The following is a 12,492-nucleotide window of genomic DNA, read 5'->3' on the forward strand; positions in this document are numbered from 1 at the left end:
CTGCTTTGATGTCCCGCCGGCTTATGTCACACCTAGCTGTGTACCAGATGCATAACAGCACCCCGGCTGTCCATTCGTTGACACATTACCCCACAGGTTTCCCTGCCACTTCCACGCATGACCCTCATTCCCTTGCGGGGCGTCACAGAGTCCCCAGAAGCCATGCTACGAATTTCAGAAATGAGCCCTGAAATGAATAGAGTTTTGTGTATGTGTGTGTGTGTGTGTATCTGCCATGGAGCTTTGAGGCTGGTGACTGCCGTCACCATGGAAACACCATCCTAAGGGGCAAAAGCAGCTGCAGACAGACAGCTGACTCTGGCTGGGCACCACCTCTGAAAAAAAAAACAGGGGACGTTGTCATTTTCCTTGCAGGGAGGGGGGTGAGGCAGTGACTCACTTTGCTGCCATCTTGTCTGCAGCTCCGGTTTGTGGATTTTCCCATCCGGTCGACGCAATGAAAGTCAAATGCTTCAGTTTAGCTGACAGAAGTGCATTCCAAGGTAGCTATTGCGTACTCAAACCAACTGAAGATAACCGTATGAAATTCAGTGAACACTGCGCCTAAGCTCATTGCTCAATGAAACCGTTAAAAGTCCTCATGCATTTCTCTGAGAAGGGGGGGGAGTGGCTGTTTCAGGCCTGCGTCCTTCCACCTGTGTCCTTCTCATTCCCAGCCTGACTCTAACATCATCCTTGACTCCCGATTTGGTTAAAATTCTCGACACTTTCTTGCTGCTAATATTGCTCTCCAGTTCTCTTGCTGTTGTGAAGTAACTGCGAGGTCTTTGCAAACCATGAATAGTGAACTGAATAGTGTTCCTCCATCCCTCGGTACTCGTGTCACATTGTTCAATTTGCCACACCGACAGGTGTGAGTCACACATCCTCTGAAAAGCTGCCAAACAACTACCGTGCACAAGAGACACGCAGAAGACGTTGAATGTTTTTTTTGTTTTTTTTCCGCTGTCAGAGGTTGTATTGTGGTTTTTTTCGGTTTCACAGTCTTGCAGCGTAAACACGTCACTGCATTCTATGTGTGTCCTGCCCGGCCCGTCACGGTAACCTGCACCATCCTGAAACGAAATGTAGTCCGGCCTGTCCGTTGCCTTCTCAGGCCTCGTTAAGCAACCGACGCCTGGCGCAACGCAAACAAAGCCTTTGATTTCAGGCCAGGAAGAGACTCTTTCAGCAGCGGTGAGAGATAAAAGCAACACAGTGAGCCTCTGCTGTGTCAGTTGCATTCTGGGAAAAAAACAGGGGGGTAACAGTTGGCATGAGTCATCACAGAGTGCGTGTTTTTTTTTTTTTTTATCAAAACACGCCTTGTTTTTGCAGCACTTGTCTTCCCACCTGAGACAAACCCGATCAGCTCCTGCTAAAGGCAGCGATGATTTTTAGATCGAACCATGCAGATTGTGAGAGGGGTGCAATAACATGCAGGTCTTCCACCATAGATTTATTTGCGGTATAATTTCCTTTGCTGTAGCTTTCTAGGCCCCCACTCTTTCTTTGCGGTTCTGCCTCCCCCCCCCCCCCACCAGCTCCAAACTGCAGTATTCATAAACAAACGCCAGACATGCTGCTGATCTTGGTTGCGTTCACCCTGACCGTTGGCAGTAGCTCCTCCAACAGGCTACATCTCGAAGGAGACCTGGTCACCATGCATCGGGAGCAGTCTCCGCTGAGGTCATGTGGGGTCCTGACGTCCATAGAGCCCCTGCTGTCACGCTTTCCGAGATCCTGCTAATACACAACAAAAAGTGCTGCCAAGGCAGCTGTTTTTTTAATTAAAATAAATTTACAAATGGGATGCTGGTTGGCTGCCACAAATCTAGCCAACTGCATGACAGCAACTGAAGAATTTACGTGCTGTGTTGTGCGGTCACCTGAGTGCTTTCAGGAATTTTCTTAGAAAGGAGCCGTGTGCAGACACGCATGCACACACACACGCACACGCAAACAGACGTGCTCCCAAATGCTTGTGTTTTGCTGTGATACGGCCTGATAACATCTCAGACAGTTAAGTCATGGTATTGCTGCAACCGCATAATTTTGTGCAACGCCGATGAAATACTTATAATCAACTGCCACTATTTAAGACCACATTGGTCTGCAAGCCCAAAAGCACCTGCCCCCCCCCCCCTTCTTGCAGCTTTGGCGAAGAGCCAAACCCCACCCATAACCTTAAAAGGCCCAACACTTTGGTTTCGTCCAGTGCCCCGAGTTCCTGGCGATGACACAGTAAAGTTGCCCAAAATAATAGGGGCGGCTCATGTATTTTGGGTTTGCTGGCACTGGACGCACACATCGTAGCCCACGTAATAGGGGGTTAGGGTGCCATGTGTTTTATTGGTCACGTCCTTCGTCTGAGGCATGCAGACAGCGCCAGGCGATGAGGTCAAGGCCCAGCGGTCCGAACGCAGTCTCAGGCATTGCAGGACGGGATTGCTGGACTGAGACGGCTTCAAGCTGCGTGTTTCAATCGCGTGGTCGCAGTGTCTGCGGCGGGATTTACGAGGCGCTTAAACATCTCCTGCAAATTAAAGATTTACTCAGAAAAAATCATGCAAACACGCAGGATGGTCATTCAGCTCACGCTAGTGTATAGCGAACAGACACCACCTCTGCGTGAGCTCGCTCTCCCCCTTTCTCATCCAAAAGACGTATCATACTAAAGATTTTTCCCTTTGCGAGCTCTGAAAGTCGTGGATCATTATGCAAGAAGGGAAGACTTTGGCTGAAAGAGAGTCTTTATACACAAGCATGTGTCTTATAGCTTATAACGTGAGCAATGTGGAGGTGCTGACTTTTATTTGCAAAGATTTTGTGATGTTTCTTTATATTTCTTACATTAGCATCTATGGGACACTTGCAAGGGGAAAACCCTGGATTAGTGACTTACTTATTCAATCTAGACAGAAGGACACAAGTAGGTGTAAATCTTTTAATCTCTTTAACAGTCCATGACGCAGTTTGTCAGATGAACACAAAAACATTAGCAACCTGTGAGCCTCTGAAAGTCATTGAGTGACATCACAGGGCCTGTTTTCATAACATGACCTGGAATGACGCTTCTAATGACCCACTGTGTGCAAAAGGTCTCCCAGGCAGGAGGGGTGACATGTGACATCATCACTGTCATGTGACCCTGCAGCATAGAGAACAAGAACACTGAAGGTGAAAAGGTCACATGACTGGGATGGCTCAGGGCGCCTCACTTAGCTATTACACCAGTTCTTGGCAAGAGAGTGCGGGCGATAAACACAAGGCCCAGCCTCGTGTGTCACGTGACCCGGCAGTTTTCGGTGACAATGTCGTCCTTCGGGTTTCTCCTGAAAGACCGAGAGTATCCTCATGTGGTCACAATACATCAGACAAGGGAACTGCGAACGATGTCATGGATATTTTCAGGTGTTTAGCAAAAAGTGTTTTAAGGAAGTGTACTGGAGTTTTATAAGCAGGTCCCTAAACAGCAACAACAATCTGAACCAATCTGGTAGTCAAGAAGCATTTTCTGCACTCCCCCCCCCCCACCCCCGTTCACCTCAAAGCCTGGCACCAGTCCAAGCGATCTTAGAATGCTGTTATCTGCCATAGCTGCGGAAGCAGCACCGTTTCAGTTTTTCCTTTCCCCATTTCGACACGACGTACGAGCCAGAGCAGCAAGAGATGCTGGTAAACATCTCGGCCCTCAGATCCACTCCGCTTTTGTTTCTCAGAAGCTGACGCAGGGTGGATGTAAGCCGCATTTTACCGGTCGCATTCCCCACGGAGATCCACACGCATCCACCACCAAACGCGAATGGGAACCTGGGCACAGATAAATACGTTTGACTGACACTCGGACAGATATATTCACACTTCTCCGCACAATCCGTGAAAACGGGGACTCAAGATTCTAGATCTTAATCAGTCATGCACAACAGGTTCTCTGGAACGCCGACTTACACGGTTACAAAGAGATGCAGGTACAGAGACAGTGACAAATAGTACAGGGAGTCCGAAGAAGATTTGAACGCTTTGAAAAGGGCTTCTTCCATGTGTCTCTTAATGGCACACAGGAGTGGCGAGAGGTTGGTTTGGGGTGGGGGGTGGGGTGGCCTCTGGGGTGGGGGGTGGGGTGGCTTCTGGGGTGGGGGGGACTTTTTGCTGGCGTCAACGGGTGACCGTTGCGGTCTAAAAGAGGAACTGAGGATTTTGGCTCAGAAAGAGGAACCAGTGCGTCGGGTGTGGGAGGGGTGTGTGAGCGGGCGCAGTACTGCTGCTGCACGAACAACCCGTCGGGGGGGGGGGACCCCCAGTACCCCCCTCCCACGAAAGCCTGCCCTTGTAGCATAGCCGCCCCCCCAGCAGAGGCAGCAGTGCGGTTCTCATGAAATGAGATGCAGCAGTGGTTGAGGTCAGAGGTCACGGGGCTGTGGAACATCTTGTTTTTCTCATGTTTTGTAACGCCTCCCTGCTCATTGGCGTGGGCCGGGAGGAGATCGGTTTTGTGCTAATAGACAGTAGAACAGAAAAAGACTGTGATTTGCATGTGAACAGCTGTGTTGTGTTGTTCTATTACAGGAGAAGAATAATAGATTTAGTCACCAGTCAGGTTAGCGATGATAATCACTTTGTACTACGGCTACATTCTGGGATGCCTTCCCAGTTGTCTGGCTTTTCTGGGTTAGTTTAGTTACCACAGAAACCACACAGCGGGGTGGATAGACCTGGCCAATCAGGTGAACACTCACTAGTACGGCAGAATATAAGCCTTTGACCACCAAGAAGACCCTTTAAACCAGGAGCATGTTTTTCTGAATCTGCACTCAAACTTTTCAAAACGTGCCAAACCACGGTAAACCTGCCAGTTCACTTCAGTCACTCTCACTCAGATTCTGATGATGTGCTTCTTTTGTCCAGCTCCTGTAAGGAAAGACATCACAAAAACGGACTTTCCTGTGAATGCGTTGCGTGTCTTTAAGGGGAAACATCAAGGAAACAATATTGTGCGTAAGTAGAGCCGTGGAAGCAGAACTCATTCGAGCTGGTAACCCTGCAATATAGACAAATCTATTTTGATATTTTGGCATGGAGACTTACCAGATGGGAGGGTACGGACCTGGGGGAGTGATTTGTTCCCATTTGGCGAGTGTGAAGTAGGGGAGGGGCATTGTAGTGTCTGATAGCCAATCAGATTCTGAGCTATTTGCCAAGGTTTCTGCACACAACAGGAGGAGGCTTGTTATAAGGATTCATATGATATCTTTTCAATGATGTTACAGTTAGAATGGCTTAGGTGACAAATACAGAAAGTTGGTCACTGAGTAAGATTAGAAGCATTGCTGATATATAAATTGACTCATTTCTGTGCTCGAACGTTACCTGGTCATGACTCAAAATTCCACACATAATTAGACAGCAATGGCCTTGCTGCAATGATCTTATATTTTGAATAACTGCGCTGGAATGGGCTGGTTAACGGGTCCTCGAAGGATGCTTTCCATTCGCACGCGCCGGCTTCTTCCCCCTGCTCATCCACAAGGGCGGCGACAGAGTTCCTCAGATTTTGGCTCGTGCTATATGTTGTGCGATTTGCTGCAGACGTGATGGTGCACAGAACATGAGTAAAGATATGGAAGGAATAGAGATTTCATTTTTTTTTTGACCACATGGGACTGTAGAAATAAGAGATGGCCAACATTAGATTGTTGTTTTGGGGTCAGCAGAAGGGAAAGAAGAAAATAAAACAGACATTGGTTCTGGACGAGGCTAGAACTGTGTGAGGGATCAGGATGTTTTTACAGCGTTCTTGGTCTTATATAATGCTTCGTAAAAAAAGCACAGCTGAGGCCAGCGGATGTGCACCTTCCCTGTCTTCACCCCGGTGTGGGACGTCCCCGCAGTGATGCAGGCTTCGTTACCATCTGTTTTTTTTTTTTAAGAAATACTGTGACTGTCCCTTAGCTGATCTGAAAAGCAGGAGTCATTTTGTTCTATACTTCCTCACTCAGCTGCAGTCTGGGTGTTTTTTGTTTTTTAATTATCCTCATGTGGTGACTGTCCAAGCCTGTCTGCTTCCCTGTCTGAGTTCACCTCTCTGTCTTAGCTCTCCAGCTTGGGAAAATCTGAAGCCCTTTTATTCCATCCATCCATCTTCCCCGGGTGAGACTCGCTATCGCGTTATTGCTCAAGCTCAGCGTTTTTTCTGGTACTTTCAGCACAGGTATCACCGCCGTCATGATGTAATGCGGCCATTTAATCACATTAGTGCAGCGAGGCGTAAATCTCAATAGATGCATTTTCAGTTATTATGTGCAATATCATGTCATTGCTACCAAGAAAATCCTCACTGATGGGTCTCCATTGTAAATCACTTGTCTGTAATTGCTAATAACTATGTGTTACACTGTGTGAAGGAGATTTTCTTGTAAGAATTTGGTGTGTGCATGGGTCATGTATATATTTCATTGTGGGGACCAAGTGTCCCCCCAATTTGATAAAAACCTGTTATTTTGACATTATGGGAACCATTTTTTCATTTCCCACAACGGGAAACTCAATTTTATTAAAATCTGAGACTGCAGAAAAAAACTAAAAATGCCAAAATTCTTGTGTTTTGTTTGGTTACTTATTAAGATTAGGACTGGGTAGCGGTTAAGGTTCTCATAGTTGGGATTAGGGTTTTAATGGACGCTTCCCACAAAGATATGAACACGAAAGTGTGTGAGTGTGTCTGCACTTGTGTGTGCTTGCAGTCATGCTAAAGAGGTCTTGTTAAAAGTTACTGATGAGCAGTATGGATTCAGCAAGCCCTGTCTTCGTGAAGCTCATTCTGACAGAATGTTCTGGAAATTTAAGGCCGCTTTATCCAGAATTGCTTACAGTTCCCCCATAGTCTGGTGCAAACAGCTCTTCCTGAGTGTCACACCACAGGCATGGTGACACGAGAGCTGGACCTGAGTGTGTCTATATGTGCGTGTGTGTCACAGAGAACGCTAAGCTCCTACAGGAAGTGTGCTTGGTACTGCTCTCTGCTTAGGGCTTCCCATTCTGGTTGCACCACCAGCCTGAGATGTAAATCTTATTGGCAGAGCTACAGTGAAAAATTATTACTAAGGATGGTTATTATTACTGTACATTATTGTTTATTTTTCTGAGACGTCAATGTCAATTCAGCGCATGAAAAATGTGCACCGCAATACTGTGAACAAACACGAGGCTTTACATAACAGCGGGAACAGAAAACGGCGTTATTGTTTGTGTGAATAAATCAAAGCCCAGCTAATAGGACGTCACAGCCCACCCTAAGGAACACTGTTAAGATGGGGGGATCCTGCTGATTATTATTACGTAACTGTGATACAATCATTTTTCTGTCTCAACTGATAAATAGATATTATTACAATAAAACAGGCGTTGTGCAGGACAGTGAGGGTAGGTCTGGAAAACTTAGGCGTTCTGTCCAATGAGAAAAAGTGCAGGTGATTGTTGATCCAATAGCAGGAAGAACAGTTCATGGTTCATCCAATGAGATGATGCATGGAGCACAGGATTCTACAGCCCCTGATTAATAAAGGTCATGGTGTAAACACTGACCCACGGAATGTTGGCCAGTGCACTCTTAATGTGTTACAATGGGGCATCCTTTCTGCTCACAGTTTTCACAGTCCAGGAGAACATGATTCAGACATATAGCTGTGTGCATCTCAAGTGTAATTATTGCAGGGAATAATTTAGAGGATTAAAAAAAATAAACAGGCCAAAAGCAAAGATTTTAAATATGTCACCATGTGTCGGGTCTCCGTGAAGCCTTTCAGACCTGGAGTGAATAATCTTGTTAGGCAGCTGTTATGCATTCTGCCAGAATCTTGCTCAATTCGCATTCTGTGAAAGCTCTAGGCCAGTTTCATGGGGTGTTTGCCCAAAAACCAAACAAAACTGAATTTTATGACTCACAGACATTCTCACTTTGCTCAGGGGAATGAGGCAAGCTCTGTCAGTTTGGAAAGAGGAAGGACCGCATTGCTGTCAGTGTCTGTTTCAGGATTCGTTTCATTTCTTTAGCTCCTTTTTTTGACAGCAAGGCTTACTCTTTCTATATTATTTCGCCCTTGATACACATTGCTTGGAATGCGTTTAGTGCATTTTTTCCAAAGTAAAGACCAGGATATTTTTTTAAATGACAACCCTTTAATTTACTGCAGATTTTGAGAGCCTGGTTTTGCCAAGTTCTAGTACTACGTTAGTGGAAGATCCTAGACTACTCTTTCCGAAGCAAGACTCCAGGTCCACAAGGAATTTACCCCGTGTCATTTTCTGGTCCAAATGTCAACAGAGAGATGTAGTAATCATTCTATGCAGCCAATAGGGCAGACAAGGGGGGGATGTGTTGTTTCCAGTGCCCCAATTAAAAAGTCATTTTGTGTCCCCTGCTCCTGTAGTGTAGTGACTGTTTGTTACCAACAGGGGGCACCCCAAACCATAAGGCCTAAATCAATGGTTTGAGTGATGGCAAACACTGGTGCTGGATACAGAAGATAGCTGGTTGAAGGGGCTGCACTAACTACACCTGAAGCTCCAACATCTATCCATCACCCAGCTGGCATCTACATGCCAGTCCCTCATGGATGGATGGACCATGTGGAACCACTTCAAGGTGTCTCTGGTATTCGGCACCAAGACGTTAGCAGCAGGTCCTTTAAGTTCTGTAAGTTGCGAGGTGGGGGCTCCATGGATCGGGCTTGTTTATCCAGAACATTCCACAGATGCTCAATTGGATTGAGATCTGTGGAATTTGAAGGCAAAGTCCACACCTTTACTCTTTTTCATGTTCCTCAAACCATTCCTGTGTGACAGGCCATGTTATCCTGCAGAAAGAGGCTACTGTCCTCGGGGAAACCATTCCCATGAAGGGGTGAACTTGGTCTGCAGCAAAGTTCAGGTAGGTGGTACGTGTCAAAGTAACATCCACATGAATGCCAGCACCCAAGGTTTCCCAGCAGAACATCACCCAGAGCATCACACTGCCTCCACTGACTTGCCTACTTCCCGTAGTGCAACCCGGTGCCGACGCCCACAGCCGGCTATCCACATGATGTAATGGAGAACATGACTCCTCAGACCAGGCCACCTTCTCCCATTGCTCCATGGCCCAGTTCTGATGCTCACGTGCCCATTGTAGGTGCTTTCGGTGGTGGACGGGGTCAGCATGGCCACTCTGACCTGTCTATGGCTCCACAGCCCCATATGCAGCAAGCTGCGATTCTCTGTGTGTTCTGACACCTTCCTGTCATAATTAGCATTAACTTTTTCAGCAATCTGTGCTGCAGTAGCTCTCCTGTGGGATCAGACCTGACGGACTAGCCTTCACTACCCAAGCACATCAATGAGCCTGGGGCACCCATGACTCCATCACCAGTTTACCAGTTGGCGTCCTTTAGACCAGTAAGTACCAGAACATCTCACAAGACCTGCCGTTTTGGTGATGCTACGACCCAGTCACCTACCCATCACAATTTGGTCCTTGTCAAAGTCGTTCAGATCCTTACACCTGCCCATTTTTCCTGCTTCAAGTTCAATAAGTGGCTGTTCACACGCCTAGTATATAACGGCACCCTTGACAGGGGCCACTGTAATGAGATAATCAATGTCATTCACTGCACCTGTCAGTGGTTTTAATGTTACGCCTGATCAGTGTAAACAGTGGCACATAATGAAAATGACCGCAGTGCGACATACACACAGAAAGTGACAGAGAGGCTTCAAGTGCAAAAACACAGGACAGTGTGAAACAGAGGGGCTGTTTATATATTGCAGTGTGAATGCGAATGATAAATACCCCAGCCTAAGACATGGAATACATTAGTGCCACTGATTAAATATATAAAGTAATTAATGTGTGTGGTCCAAACAGGGCACTGTAAAGGAATACTACATACTCTGATACTTTAAAATAGTAAAAGCTTTGTATGTGTCTTTGTAAACCTTCTTTTTTCAATATCCCGGAAGGACATTGGTTTGTTATTCCGTTACAATCATAAGCTTGGGCCTGGATGTAAGGTGATGATCGCTGAGCTTATGTGGTTAAATTTATCTTCTGTAACTCTAATTGCACAATGTGGCACAGATACTGCTGCTTTTAACTGCGATAAACCATTTTAATGCGGAAAATACATGAACGCCAGCTAGACTAAGATCGATTAGCGAAATTAAAAGTAGCCTGTTTAGAATTCCCCGGGCTTACCTCAGCTAAAAAGCTCGCAATTTTTAGTTAATAAAATATATAATATAGCTTGCCTGTACGTTTTTGTGAGAGTATTTGCCGGTACGGCAGCATGTTTGTGTTACTGCTCGCTGAAAAATCTGGTGAGAAACACGGCTTAAATTGTAGCCTACTGCTGCATTTTATTTTGCAAAGTACTGTAGCTAATTATGCAAGAGCAGAATATTAAAGGCTGTGCCCTGCAAAAATAAAGTAGTTTTTTGTTTGGTGTGACAGCTCTAGTTCTCATTGGAGAGATCTATGTTGAAAGAGAGATAAATGGTAGAACTTGTAGACTCACTGAAACTTGTTTTGCTTTTGCAATATTTACAGAAAAAAAATGTTCCGGAGAAGATAAATCATAATAGCTCGGCTCTAAATAATCTCCTCTGGGGCTCTCATCCGTGTGACAGGACAGCAAACGCAATGTCACAACAGCCTGATCAAAGGTGGCCTCCGTCCTGGATGGTGCCTTACACGAGGCAGGGCTGAAACCGCCATGAACCATCATGTTTTTGTCACAGCTTGTCAGATGTAGTGAGGGAAAGTCAAACTCACGTCTCGTTTTTGAGATTCTTTCCCGGTATGGTTCAAATAGGGAAAAACAGCGCTAAGCAATTCCTGACCTGTCCCAAAGCCTTGTTTTGTTGGCCAATAAAATTCTTCCATTTCCCTTACAAACAATTATCCAGTACGCAGTCCTCGGGCCTCAGAGGGTGCTGGTGAGGGGTTCGGTTCCGGACGCCATACGCTGTGAGCAATCTAGAAACATCAATTTACCTAACATGTCTTTGGTCTATGAGTCTCCGTGGGAAACCTACAGGAACAATGGGGAGAACATGCACACTCCACATCCCTCAGTCCTGGAGGTACAAGGCAACAGGTCTACTGACTGAGCAGAGAGAGAGAGAGAGAGAGAGAGAGAGAGAGAGAGAGAGAGAGAGAGAGAGGGAGAGGGGTAAGGAGCGTGTGCTGAAACAGCACGTTGCCGCACCCACCTCACAACAAATCACCTCAGGGATGAGTAGTGTAGCCGTGTGGCGGGTGATACCTCAGCACCACACTTGAGTGGAATGGAACAATGTGAAGTTTTTTCCAGTGGCTGCAGTGCCAATCCTGCCACCAATCCCCAAATATTCCCTGTAAATTGGAGGACCTGCTTGCAGGCCTGGATGTAGATTAACATCGTCCCCAAGACGAAGCAAGTGGAAGTTAAGGGCCTTGCTCAAAAGCCCATCAGAGTAGGATCACTTCAATCGAGCAGCTTGTCAATTAAACAAAGCACCACTGCATTTCCCATAATCCTTTGCACAGTTTTATTCTTATTTAATTTGCTTCCAGGTTACCTTTAAGCAACTGAAACATGGCCCATGAGAGGTGCTACACTCCAGATTGTTGACATTCGAGTCACGTGGCCTTGGTGACACCTCACTCTTCATTTAGAATGGCCCCTCCCACTAACTGCTGGACCTCCATCCCGTTGATGGGGGTGGGGGGGGGGCGTCAGAGGGGCATGGGTGCCATGAGAAATCCAGTAGGCCCAGCAGTTTGTAGGGGCCCCAAAATCTCCCCCCGCTCAGCAAAATCAACTGAGCGACTGAACCTGAGCAGGGGGCCCAAGGTGATGGTTTCTCAGGGGCCCCGGATGTCTAGCTACACGCCTGTCGATGGGGACACTTTATCCCAGTCCTGACTAAGTTCTGTCCCCTTCATGTCACTCTGTACCACGCTCCCCAGCCCCGATGGATGCAAAATATGGTCTGGTGCAGAAATGTTGCCCGCAGGGGCCAGGATGTCCATGTGTTACCCGTCATTCTGGGTCTCCTTGCACCCCCAGAAAAGCGCTAATGCCGGCTAGTGACCGACTCTGCCTCCTCCGCAGGGCGTGACGTTAGAAGCGAGGGCCTTTTTTTGACAGACGAGCCTGATGTCCCCCCCCCCACCCACCCGGCCCCACAACAGCGCTCGCTGTCCCGGAAGCTTCTCGAAGTCTGTGTGTTTCTCCGCTCTTCTTTCAGCTTCCGTAATGCTTAGCCACTTCTTTCTTTCTTTCTTTTTTCATACTCTCCCTTCCCCCCCCCCTGTCAACATGTGATACTTTTTTGCATAGTAACTATTCTCCAGGACACAAGAGTAAAGGCGCTAAATCAATGCCAGGTGTGTTTTTATTTCCGATCGTGGAATGCTGATTTTGGCGTGTTTGAGGTTTGATACTTATTCGTCTTGTGTCCTCCCTGCATGCA

This window comes from Paramormyrops kingsleyae, chromosome 3, assembly GCF_048594095.1.
Source record: "Paramormyrops kingsleyae isolate MSU_618 chromosome 3, PKINGS_0.4, whole genome shotgun sequence".
Taxonomy (NCBI): domain Eukaryota; kingdom Metazoa; phylum Chordata; class Actinopteri; order Osteoglossiformes; family Mormyridae; genus Paramormyrops; species Paramormyrops kingsleyae.